At 37.9% G+C, this 13,015-nt stretch overlaps 1 protein-coding gene and 1 non-coding gene across 2 annotated transcripts in view; both read left to right on the forward strand.

The window, feature by feature from the left end:
- The window catches only part of LOC148877671 (uncharacterized), a 104,264-nt gene that overhangs the window by 39,778 nt on the left and 51,471 nt on the right, over positions 1–13,015 (forward strand). The gene's annotated exons all lie outside the window — the stretch shown is intronic.
- Positions 7,349–7,453, forward strand: LOC148877672 (small nucleolar RNA R71). Its single transcript, XR_016106272.1, has one exon. It is a non-coding gene; the product is annotated as a small nucleolar RNA R71 (small nucleolar RNA).

Genomic DNA, 13,015 nt, shown 5'->3' on the forward strand with positions numbered 1-13,015 from the left:
GCTTGCCATTTCATCTATGGAAACAAGAAATAGCAGAGTCTGTAGTTGTATTGTGTGGAGGAATCTTGAAAGGAGCTTTCTGGGGTGATCTTTACTCAGTAGCAATCCTGCTAAGTGGTGTGAAGCCAGAAGACATTCCACGAAAGATAGAGGTACGAACAGAGGGGAGCTTTGTCTCTGTGTGGTTACCTTCTTCCATTGAAGCAGGGCTGTAGAAGGAGGCTCGTATGGTAAGAGAGGAGGAGGAGGAAGAAGAAGCACTACATGGACCTGTGAGATTGGTTAATTCAAATGGGAAGGAATGTTTCACTAAAAAGGGCCAACAAGTTCTGGGAAGTCAAAAAGTTTTGGGGCAGTTGGAAGGTCAAACATGGAGAAAGCAAGATAAGGATATGACAAATGGTAGATCCTTTGTGCAGGTGGTGTCAGGGGAAGCAGACAAAAACTTACCATTGGCGAAAGGGAGAGGGCTGAACAAGCAACCTCAGATAGGGAAGGTTGCTGGCTCGGCCATTAAAACAAGGGTGCGTGACTTTTTAAAAGTCACGTGGGACGAAAAGAATTAGAAAATGGGCCCAATCGAGTGGATCCTTTTTGTGGTGGGCCAGAGAAGGCAACTCAAGTAAAGGTCTTAGAGTTGGGTTCGTATAGTCTTGAGCCCAAGGCCCATTACAAGAAAGTTGGGCCGAGGGACACTTTAAGTAAGCACATAACTGGGAGGAGGGATGAGCTGATAGACGAGACTAAGCGTCTATCTTCTTCTACCCCGAGTCCCTCCTTTCGATCGAACAGATCAGGCATAAATTCTCAAGACTCTCAGTCTCGAGGCTCTCTACAGTGGGTTCCATCCAACATGGTGAACCGTCTTTCACCAGATATGCGCAACCCGAGATACCTGAAGCCTAGTAATTTGAACAGAACAGGGTCTGAAGATTGGTTGTGTGAACAAAACAACAGTGACGATTCTGATAGAGACGAAACGTTAAGTTTGGGAAGTCTATCTCCGAAAAGCAACAATGAGTTACTTGAAATAGAAAGTCTGCATACGGAGCCGTTGTTTTTAGAGGAAGAGACTAAAGAGGTAGGTGGCGGGAAGATTAGAAATGGTGAAGAAAATGGTTCTAAAGTTGTGAAAACTCCTCCCTTTGTTGAGGGAGCTAACCCTGAGTCTAATGAATTACAGGATGTTGGTGGAGAGGGATAAGAATCGGCCGTGAGGATGGATGTGGGTATTCCAGTGTTGGAAACACAGAGAAAGGTTTTCCAAGTGGGTAGGTCGTCCGGAAGTGATTCTTTCACTATGTCTACTTCACAACCTTGTCCAAAAAAGGGAAAGGCCTTAAAACCATTTGCCGCCTGTCAGCACTTCAATTCCAGTGTTTCTAGTCCTACCCCCGTCCTACCAGGTATGGGTGTCAATTCTTTTATAGGTACTAACTTGTTTGCTATGCCTGTAACAGATATCCCAGCTTCCCATCCAGGAGGTTCTGATGCAAGAGAGAGGGTGATAGTGGAAGAAGGAGAGAGGGTGTTGGAAGGAAGTAGTAAGGGGAAGGCAGACAGAATTTGAGAGCTGATTTGTACAATGATGGAGGAAAAAAAAAAGGAAGGACTCTTAGAAAGATGTTGTAGCCAAAGTAAGTGTGAGCAGGGTAAAATTCTTTCTCAGACATCGGCTGGAAAGGATGGAGAAAAGAAAAATGATGATTGTTGTATTAGGAAGGGGGGGGGGGGGAATGGAACAAATAAGAAAAAAAGATCTGAAGTGGAAAGGCTAATTTCGGACATTGAGGGGGATTTAGAATTCAGTGGTAGAGGGGATAGGAGGAAGGGCCTAAAATGAGGAGACTATGGCCTTTCCATGGATTTTTTGCTATTTTGTCTCGATGAAAATTATTAGCTGGAATGTAAGAGGGTTAGGGAGTGCAAGAAAGAGAAGGGTGATCAAAGACCTACTCCGAAGGGAAAAACCCGATATTGTGCTGTTACAAGAATGCGGAATGATGGAATTAGATGGGAGATGGGTGAGGAGTTTTTGGAGATCTAGAGGTTTAGGTTGGAGCTTGTCTCCTTCTTGGGGAGCCTCGGGGGGGGGGGGGATTGTAACACTGTGGAGGGAGGATGTTGTGGAAGTTGTGGAAGTAGTGGAAGAATTGATAGGCAGATTCTCAGTTTCCATTAAGTGTAAGAATGTAGAGAGTGGGTGTGTATGGGTCTTATCCAATGTTTATGGCTCTAATTCCTATAGAGAGAGGAATGAGATGTGGGAGGAACTATATGCAATCAAGGGGCTATGGGATGGTCCTTGGTGCCTGGGTGGGGATTTTAATGTCATTAGATTCTCTGATGAAACCAGTAATCCCCAACAGGTAATTTCAACAAGCATGAGGAAATTTGATGGTATTATTGAAGAATGTGAACTGAAGGAAATACCTCTGTTGCAAGCCAGTTACACTTGGTCCAACCTTCAGGAAACACCTTTGTGTTCGAACCTGGACAGATTCTTATTTAACCTTGCCTGGGAGAATAGTTTAGAAAACTTGGTTGCTAGAGTGTTACCCAGGGTCACCTCCGATCACTGTCCTATCCAAATAAGTACTGAGTCATTTTCTATAGGACCCAAACCTTTTAGATTCGAAAATATGTGGCTCACCCATCCAGATTTTGTGAAAAAAGTGAAGGAATGGTGGGGTGAGGAGGAGAGGGGGGTAAGATGGAAGGGGATCAAGTTCCATAAGAAATTAAAAAGCCTGAGAGCCAAAATAAAAGAGTGGAATAGAGATTAGTTTGGTAGAATTGAGGAGCAAAAACTGTGCCTAATTTCTCGCATAGAGAACTTGGATGTAAAGGAATCTCAAAATGGGCTGACCGAGGAGGACAGAGTGTTAAGGGGACAATTGAAAAAGGATTTGGAAGATGTGTTATTGGGGGAAGAAATCAGTTGGAGACAAAAATCTGGACACAAGTGGATTAAGGAAGGCGATGGGAACACTAGATTCTTCCATGATTTGGCAAATGGGAGACGAAGAAAGAATCTTGTGACCAAGCTAGAGATAGGAGAGGAGGTAATTACCAACCAGGATGACATAGCCAGAAAATTTGTGGACCACTTCAAATCGATTTATAGAAGACCTTTGAGTGAGAGAGCAGTCATTGAAAGGGTGGATTGGCCAAGAATTGATGATGGAGTGGCAAAGTGGCTGAAAAGGGATTTCAAGGAAGAAGAGATTAAGAAAGTTGTCTTTCTAATGGATAGATCCAAGGCTCCGGGTCCAGTTGGCTTTACAATGGGCTTTTATCAAGACTGTTGGGAGGTGGTGAAAGAGGATTTAGTTGAAGTCTTTAAGGAATTTGTAGACAATCACACTATAAGCCCTGGAATTAATGCCACTTTTTTGGCCCTGATACCTAAGAAGATTGATGCCAACCACCCAAAAGATTTTAGGCCGGTTAGTTTGGTGACAAACATCTATAAAATTCTGGCTAAAGTGCTCTCATTGAGGACGAAAATAGTCCTCCCTTCTATCATTAGTGAAACACAGGGGGTTTTCATTCAAGGGTGACAAATAACATATCAGATCTTAATTGCGAATGAGTGTGTGGAGGAAATGAAAATGTCTAGTAAGAAAGGATTCATTTGTAAATTGGATCTTGAAAAGGCTATGATCTGGTGGACTAGAAGTTTCTATTAGAGGTTATGCAAAACTGTGGGTTTGGGGACAAGTGGTGTAATTGGATCTTTGGGTGTATCAGTACTTGTCACTACTCTATTCTGGTAAATGGTATGGTGAGGGACTTTTTTCCAGCTTGTAGGGGTGTCAGGCAAGGGGATCCACTCTCACCCTTCCTTTTTACCTTAGTAGCTGATGTGATTAGTAGGATCGTTACTAAGGTTGACAGAGAAGATGCCATTAGGGATTGGAGAATAGGGAGACACCAAGTTCCTGTCACCCACCTTCAGTTTGTAAATGACCTAATGATCATTTTTGAAGGAGGTCTTAGCGAAAAGGTAGCAAACCTAAAGGAGCTAATAAAAGGTTTTGAAAGTATCTCTAATTTGAGAATAAATCTGGAAAAGAGCTGCATAGCGGATATAAATTTGGAGGTAGGGGAGGTCGAGGCTATTGCGGAGTGTCTCGAGTGTTCCACTTCTGCTTGGCCTATGCCATATTTAGGGCTTTCTTTAGGGGCAAATCCTAGGGAGAGTATATTTTGGACCCCAGTGATAGAAAAGTTTGAGAAGAGATTAGCCTCATGGAAGAGGAATTATATCTCTTTAGGAGGGAGAATTACCCTAATAAGAGCTACATTGGCTAACTTACCTACCTATTATTTGTCTGTTTTTAGGATACCAATTAGGAGATACATCGTTAAAGGAGTTGTTCCCTTTGCTATTTTCTATTTCTTTGTACAAAAAAGAGGTGGTCTCAAAATTTGTCTCACCTTTGGGAACACCCTTAGATCCTACATGGGATTTTGGGTTTCATAGAGGTCTTAGGGATGATGAAATTGATTCTCTTTCTGCTTTGCTTGGTTGTCTTAATCAGATTTGTTTGGATCCCTCCAAGCTAGATAAGAGGGTTTGGACTCCTAGACCCAATGGAACCTTCACTTGTGCTTCTTTCTTCAAGTCCATCTCTCAACTTTCTACTCACCAACCCTTTCCGTCCAAAGAAATTTGGTGTAGGCCAGTCCCCCCCAAAATTATGGCATTTTATTGGGAAGTATTCCATGGGAAAGTAAACACTTTTAGATAACCTACAAAAGAGAAGACCTTTTCTTTGTATTTCTCCTAATTGGTGTATCCTCTGTAGAGCTCACGATGAGGATTGTTACCATCTATTAATATCTTGTCCCTTTTCTGCAAACCTTTGGGCTTGGCTACTTTTGTTGTTTGGGGATAGTTGGAGTCTACCAGCAGAAGTTCACATGCTCTTCAACCATTCTACCTTTTATTGGCCTACAAAAATAGGGAGAATTGTATGGAGATGTGCTCGTGCTGCTTTGATTTGGACTCTTTGGGAAAAAAGAAATCTTAGAATCTTTCAAGAAATGGAAAGGAACAGCCAGGATTTGAAAGACTGTGTGTTGAATAGGGCAATACATTGGCTGAAGACCTTGGAAATCTTTAATCAACCACTCTACCATTCTACCTTTTATTGGCCTACAAAAATAGGGAGAATTATGTGGAGATGTGCTCGTGCTGCTTTGATTTGGACTCTTTGGGAAGAAAGAAATCTTAGAATCTTTCAAGAAAAGGAAAGGAGCAGCCAAGATTGGAAAGATTGTGTGTTGAATAGGGCAATACATTGGCTGAAGACCATGGAAATCTTTCATCAATTCTCCTTTAATGACCTTTGGAGAAATTGGTCAGCAGTAGCGAGGTGTTCATCTCTTAAGGACAAATCAATTACAAGCTGGTCTCCTCCATCCGAATGCTCACTAAAGTTGAACTTTGATGGAAGTAGCATGGGTAATCCAGGTTTATCCGGAATGGGAGGTGCTTTGAGAAATGCGAAGGGAGAGATTTTGTTGCTTTATTCAGGTCCCTTGGGATTTGGGAACTCCATTAGGGTAGAACTTTTAGCTGTTGTACAAGGGGTGCAATTTGCAAACCAGCTGGGTGTACAAGAACTAATAATCGAGGGGGACTCCAAAGTGGTGGTGGGTTGGTTGAAAAATTCTGAAGAGGCTATGTGGCGATACAAGAATGAAATGAAGAAATTCAGTTGGTTGACAAGGAATATGTTGGTCACTGTACAGTGGGTGGGGAGATCAGCAAATACTTTGTCAGATATGTTAGCTAAGCAAGGGGTAAATAGGGAAGAATTATTTTGAGCTTAGTTGTGATTCTTGTTTTTCTTTCCTGGTTTACTTGTAAGATTCAAGGAGGGACTACAGCTCGCGCCTCTCGCTGAGAGGATTTATGAACTAACTCTAAATTTGCTTCTGAATCAACAAATTATTATTATTCATCAAAAAAGAAAAAAAATTAGGGGCATATCATAATCTTCTTCCATGTCCAAAACGATGAAATCAACAGGAAAAATAAATTTATCTACTTTTACTAAAACATCTTCCACTACTCCCCTTGGATATTTGATACTTCTGTCAGCCAATTGTAGAGAAACAGTGGTAGATGTTGTCTCCTTCAACCCAAGCTTCCTGAAGACAGAAAAAGGCATCAAATTAATGCTTGCACCAAGATCACATAAAGGCTTATCAAAATTAATTTCGCCAATGGTGCACGGAATAGAGAAGCTCCCTGGATCCTTGAGTTTTGGAGGTAATTTATTTTGTAGGATTGTTGAGCATTCCTCATTAAGTTTTACCATCTCAAACTTTTCCAACATTCTTTTGTTTGAAATTATTTCCTTAAAAATTTGGCATAACTTGGCATCTAAGAAATAGCATCAAGAAGAGGAATGTTAATATGCAACTTTTGAAACACCTCTAAAAATGTAGCAAATTGCTTATCCAAGTTAGCCTTAAGAAATCTTTTAGGAAAAGGAAGAGGGGGTTTGCAGGATTTTAAATTAAGAGTAGTCTCCTTCTTTGGCTTCAAGGTTTCAGCTTTCTTCCTCTTTTACCTATTCATTATCTTTTTCTTCCTTTCTAAGTTCTTTTCCACTTCGCAGAGTGACGACCTTTACTTATTCCCTGGGATTTTTCTCGTAGTGCTAGGTAATCCTCCTTGTGGTCTTGCTTAAATTACTTGAGCAAGTTGTCCAATTTGAGTTTCCAACCCTTGAATTCTTGCCTCCATACTGTTGATAAATTTTGCCATCATATCCTCTAAATTTGGCTTCTTCTCTTGTGGATTTTGTTATTGTTGCTGCTAAAAGCTGGGAGGTGCTCTTTGTTGGTTATTACTCCAAGAAAAATTTGGATGGCTTCTCCATCTTGGATTGTAAGTGTTGGAGTGGGGATTGAAATTGGACCTATTGCCACCATAAGAAACAAAATTAGCTTGTTCAGAAGAAGAAGAAAATGGATTTTCTACTTGACAGTCTACACTAGTGTGTCCCCCTTGCCCACAAAGCTCACAAGAAGGGAAGGGAACAGAAGAAATACTCATAGCTGAAACCCCCAAAATTTCCAATTTCTTATTTAATGTAGCAAGTTGAATTGATAATGCAGTGATAGAATCAACATTATAAATTTAACTCCCTTTTTATTTTCTCTCTCATTGCCCCATTGATAGCTATTGGCGGTCATCTCCTCCAAAAGTTCATATGCTTCTTCGAGAGTTTTTCTCATAAGGGTACCACTTGCAGCTGCATCTAACATTGAACGATTAGATTGATTTATGCCACTATGAAAAGTTTGCACTTGCACCCAAACAGGTAGACCATGGTGAGGACACTTCCTAAGCAGATCCTTAAATCTCTCCCACAACTCATATAAGGTTTTATTATCAAATTGAGAAAAAATTGTTGTCATTCCTTAATTTAGTCATTTTAGCAGGTGGAAAATACTTCGATAAAAACTTTTGTGCCAAGTCATCCCATGTAGTAAGCGAATCTGCAGGAAGAGAGTTAAGCCAATCTTTTGCTTTGTCCCTTAAGGAGAAAGGAAATAACCTAAGTCTAATGGCATCATCACTAACTCCATTATGCTTAAAAGTATCACATATTTCAAGAAAATTGGCAATATGAGAGTTAGGATCATCATTGGGGCCAGAAAATTGCACACTCATCTGGATCATCTGAATAATTGCAGGCTTAATCTCAAAATTGTTTGCTTGCACATTCGACCTCCTAATGCTTGATGTAGTACCATCCAGAGTAGGTATTGCATAGGAGATCAATGTCCTTGGATTATTTTGATCTTGAGCCATCTTGTTCTTTCTCCCTTGTTCGCTTTGTCAAAGTCCTTTCGATTTCTTGATCAAGGGGTATTAATTCTCCATCCCTTGTGCATGTCATGCACTACCAACCTTCAAAGAAAAGAGAAAAAAAAACTAAAAATTTCCTAAAAAATTTTATAAAGCCGAACCCAATAGAAATTAAAATAGAAAAGAAAATTTTAAATCCGAAAATAAAATAAATAGATGTTCAATCTAAGGCTAATCCAGGTAGTTTTGATATGCAATAAACTAGTCCCCGACAATGGCACCAAAAACTTGTTGTGTAATTTATGCACAGTTAATTCAGGCAAGTGTACCTTAGTCAAATGTGTGTATAATGATGAGAAAAGTGTCGATCCCACAGAGACTAGATCACGGTACCAAATCAATTTTAAACTAACCTAAGTTGAAGTCGTAAATCAATTGAAGGAAAAAACTAAAAGAATTAATGCAAATCCAAGAACTTAATTAAAAACTGAATTGATGGATGAGTGCTGTTAGGGTTTAGATTTTATTAAATCAAGGTTATATAATTACCTATTTAATCCAACCCAAGACCGAAATTACCCTAAGGTATATTAAAGTTATTTGCATGTGATGGTGGATTTCCCTAAATTATTTAATAAGCTTTCTCAAGTAATATTAATCCTTTATTAATCCAATTCTACCATCAAATTTCTAAGTGGTTGTCAAAAGGAAAAATAAGCATTGATTTCTTTGGAACCTCTAATCGTAGAAGGGGGTTTGACTCACTAAGATTCATTGATTCCCACACATGAGCTAATAATTTTTCGATATCATAGTCTATCATGCGATTTTTATTCCTAGTGATTTAATTCATAACAATCCTTTGGTCAGTGATGCATGAATCATCAAATCATTGAAAGATTGGCCAATTCTTTTAAAGCATTAAGCATAACAATAAAAATTCCTCATGCAAATAATAAAGGTCTTGAATTGAATTAAACAAATAACTATATAATCTTAATTAGCCGTTTGAATCACCTCAATTCGAGTTGTAGGCAGAAAGTTATGCCCAAAATACGGGAACAATATCAAAACAGGAAATTTCCCGATTTTTGTGCATACGTATCAAATCTGATTTCAATGGATTCTCTCCTTCATGGCTACATCATGGAGCATCATTGCTGCATGGTCCTTCCTCTATGATTATCTTGATCAATTAAATCGAAGTCCTCCTTAAAATTGCACAATTAAGCTCCAAATCATCTTGCAAGACAATTTCATCATAATTAATGCAATACCATGCTAATTCCAAAAACATTATTACCAAAATCATCAAGTTAGAGGTATGAAAATATGTACAAATATAGGCTTATCAACTAAGACCCATAATTCCTCTGTACTCTTCTTTTGTATAAAACTTTCATTTGGCATTGTCATCTTGGACATGTTTCATTTGTATAAAACTTTTGTTTCCTAGTTTGTTTTAGTTTGGTTCTAGTCCGCAATGTGAAGTTTGTCATCTTTCAAAACATTGTAAAACATTATATTTTGCAAGTAATAAAAGGAGTAATGTTGCTTTTCATTTGATACATACTGATATTTGGGGTCCATACTCTATTTCTTGCATGGGTGGATGTATGTATATTCTCTTCATTGATGATTATTTATTTATTTATTTTGAAGAATCGAGAAAAAGATTTCATTAAAAGAAATAAGAGTTACATCCTAACATCCTTGGTTGTCTAGTTGACACACCACATACATTCTGAAAACTTCAAATTGAAAATGATTCTACATTACAAGGCTATAATTCTAGGGTATTCCAAAAATTTTCCATCAAATCGTCCTTGGAGACTTGGTTGAAAGCTGGATGTCTGAGAACCCATTCTGAAATCAGATTGGTCACTGCAGCTACCATATATTCAATGTTGTTTGACCTATTCTAAAAAACTCTTCTGTTTCTCTCCCTCCAGATAGACCAACTTACTGCAAAAGGGACAGAACTGAAGTTGATGGATCGAATCCACTCACCTCAAATAGAAAGGAAAACAACTTCCATATGAAGCTTGCTATACTGCATTAGGTATACTTGGCTATACTTGATGAAGAGTATAGATGAAGTACCTTCAATTGTTAAGAATTTCTTCAACATGATGGAAACACAATTTGAGAAAAAATAATAAAATAAGATTTGACAATTCAAAGTATTTTGAGAAGCATCTACAAATATTCCTTGAATGAAAGGGTGTAATTCATTAAATATCACATTCAAATACACCCTAATAGAATGAGGTATTAGAAAGGAAAAATAGGCATGTGGTTAAAGTTGCTAGAAAAGCTTGTTATTGCATATGCATGTTCCAACTTGCTTTTTGAGGAGATGCAGTCCAAACAACTATGTACCCCATAAATAGACTTGTGGGCCCTTCATCTTCATTCTCCTCCTCATCTCTTATTTCTTGATGAGCCAGCCTTCAATCTTCCTCTCAAGGTTTTTGGTTGTGTTTTCTTTGTTCGTTATATAAATCCTGCTCTTCTAAAGTTTGATCCAAAGTTTATCAAGTGTGTTTTCCTTGGGTTGTCTCTTGTCTAGAAAGGTTATAGATGTCTTAATCATCAGTCTAGTAAGAGAAGTATGTATCCAAGGATGCCACCTTCTTGAGTCAATTCCTTTGTATCAATCATCTCATCATTCTCTTTAGGGGGGAGTTAGTGATGATTAGACGCCATTTGGTCTTCGTGTTCCTACTCTAGTTAGTACTTCTGATCCTTTTTCTTCTCCTTCTTCTATTTGCATTGATAACCCTATTTTGTCTTCTCATGCTCCCGTGCGGCCATCATCATCGTTGTAGTAGTTTTGCATTAGGTGAAAGAAGAAGGTTTCTCTTGAGACTGAACATCCACCACAATCTAACCCCTTGGATTCAAGTAATCCAGGTAACCAACTTATTGAACTTGAGCCTCTCATTGATTTTGATCCTCTTGTTGATTTTGATCCCAAGTCTTCTTCCTCTACCTCCATTTGTGTCATTATGTCTTTTTTGTCCACTATTCCAGTCTTTGTATTAGACGAATATGAAGAATGTGTTTCTTAATGGTGATCTTTAGGAAGAAGTGTATATGGAATTGCCCCTAGGAGTGAATATCGTAGGTGGTGAAGGGAAGGTGTGCTGCTTGAAGAAATCTCTCTATGGCCCCAAGCTATCACTCGAAGCTTGGTTTGATAGATTTAGAAAGCTGTCTTGAATATTCAATTCAAGAAATCTCAATCTAATCACACCTTATTCATAAGGAGAGTTTGTGGGTATGTAACTATGTTGATAGTGTATGTTGATGACATTGCCACCACATGGGATGATATGCCTGACATTGTTGAATTGAAGGTTTTCCTTTCTTCTGAATTTAAGATCATGGATCTTGGAAACCTGGATACTTCCTTTGGATTATGGTGTCAAGGTTGAAGAGAGGAATTTGTATTTCACAAGCAATATATGTTCTTGATATGCTTCAACAAGTGGGGAATTGGGATACAATCCAAATGGAACTCCTATGAATTCCAATCATAAGTTAGGGGCTGATGATGGATATATTCTTCTAGATAAGGATGCCTACCATAGATTAGTTGGCCCCCTTCTTTATCTTTGTTTGACCAGGCTTGATATAACATATGATGCGAGTATTGTAAGTCAATATATGCGCAGGCCTAGAACATCTCATGTGTAGGTAGTGAACTGGATCCTTTAATATTTAAAGGGATGTCCAAGTAAAGGGATGCTATGTTCTAACCATAGACATCTTAAAGTTGAAGCATAGGCAGATGCAATTGGTAGGTTCTGTTGATGATAGACATTCTATTTTTGGGTATTGTACTGTGGTTAGTGGTAATGTTGTATCATGGAGAAGTAAAAAGTAGTCTGTTGTGGTCCAATCTAGTGCAGAGGCAAAATACAGAGTGATGGCTCAAGGAGTTTCAGAACTGTTATGGATAAATAATTTGTCGACAAAGATGGAGATACAGGCTAATATCCCAATGAGAGTGTATTGTGACAACTAAGCAGCCATAAATATAGTTCATAGACTTGTCCATCATGGTCATGCAAAACACATTGAAGTGGACTAGAACTTCATTAGGGAGAGGATTGCTAGCAGAGGGATTTGCTTGCCCTTTGTGAAATTTGGAGATTAGTTGGCTGATTGCCTCACAAGGGTGTTACCAAGCTGAAGCTTGACGACAACTTATGCAAGCTGAGCATGATAGTATTTTTTGTGTTTGTATTTACATTTGCAATGAGGTGTGTAATGGAGGTTATTTTTATAATTATTCTCATTAATATTTATACTATATATAAAAGTGTGAATGCAATGTGAAACTTATTTTGGACTAAAATTACCCTCTACTTCTTTGTTTAATGCTAGCTTTAATGGTTACTAAAATGCCTATGTTTGTGTATTTAATCCATCTCTAATTGTAAGGGTTGAAAATGTAACTTCAATTATTACTTTCCACCACATTTAATCCCCTCTCATTAAGTCTTATACTTAAGGTATTAAATCCTATATTTTAAAGTTATTTTCACTAAAGTGCTTCTAATTAGATCTCTGTCCATATTTTTGATAATATAAAACCATATATTTTAAAACTGACTCAAAAGCAAAACCAATTTTTATCAAAGTGGTGGCTAAGTAATTCAACCATCTGAATCAAATTGATCAACCTACGAAGTCCTAGTTAGGTAATAAAAAATAGTCCAACTTTTGGTTAAATGTGTTAACCTTTAATGTCATAAAAAATTAATAAAATATAAAAATACAAAAATGAAAAAATACGTAAATTTTGCATAAAAAAGCATTTAGGTATAGGAATGGCAACGGGCTGAGGAAGTTAGGTACCCATCAGGGATGGGGAAATTTGCCATCTATAATTCTATATTTGCACTACTACTAAAAATATGAATAAGATTGTGGAACTTTTTTTTATTAAAATATTCATTTTTCAATTTAGTCCCTATTTAATTGTAAGGTTTAAATTTCATTTTTTTTAATACTTAAGACAACACACACTATTCAATAGTGGTAACAACAGGATTTAAATCCACATCTCTACTGATGTACTACTTTTCATCTCATTCAATTCCCTTTATTTAAATCTTACATTTTTTTGATAAATGAACAAAAAAAAGAAGATACACCCAAAAGAGA

The sequence above is a fragment of the Nelumbo lutea genome, chromosome 1, assembly GCF_056320005.1.
Source record: "Nelumbo lutea isolate HS-2025 chromosome 1, American lotus-T2T, whole genome shotgun sequence".
Lineage (NCBI taxonomy): Eukaryota > Viridiplantae > Streptophyta > Magnoliopsida > Proteales > Nelumbonaceae > Nelumbo > Nelumbo lutea.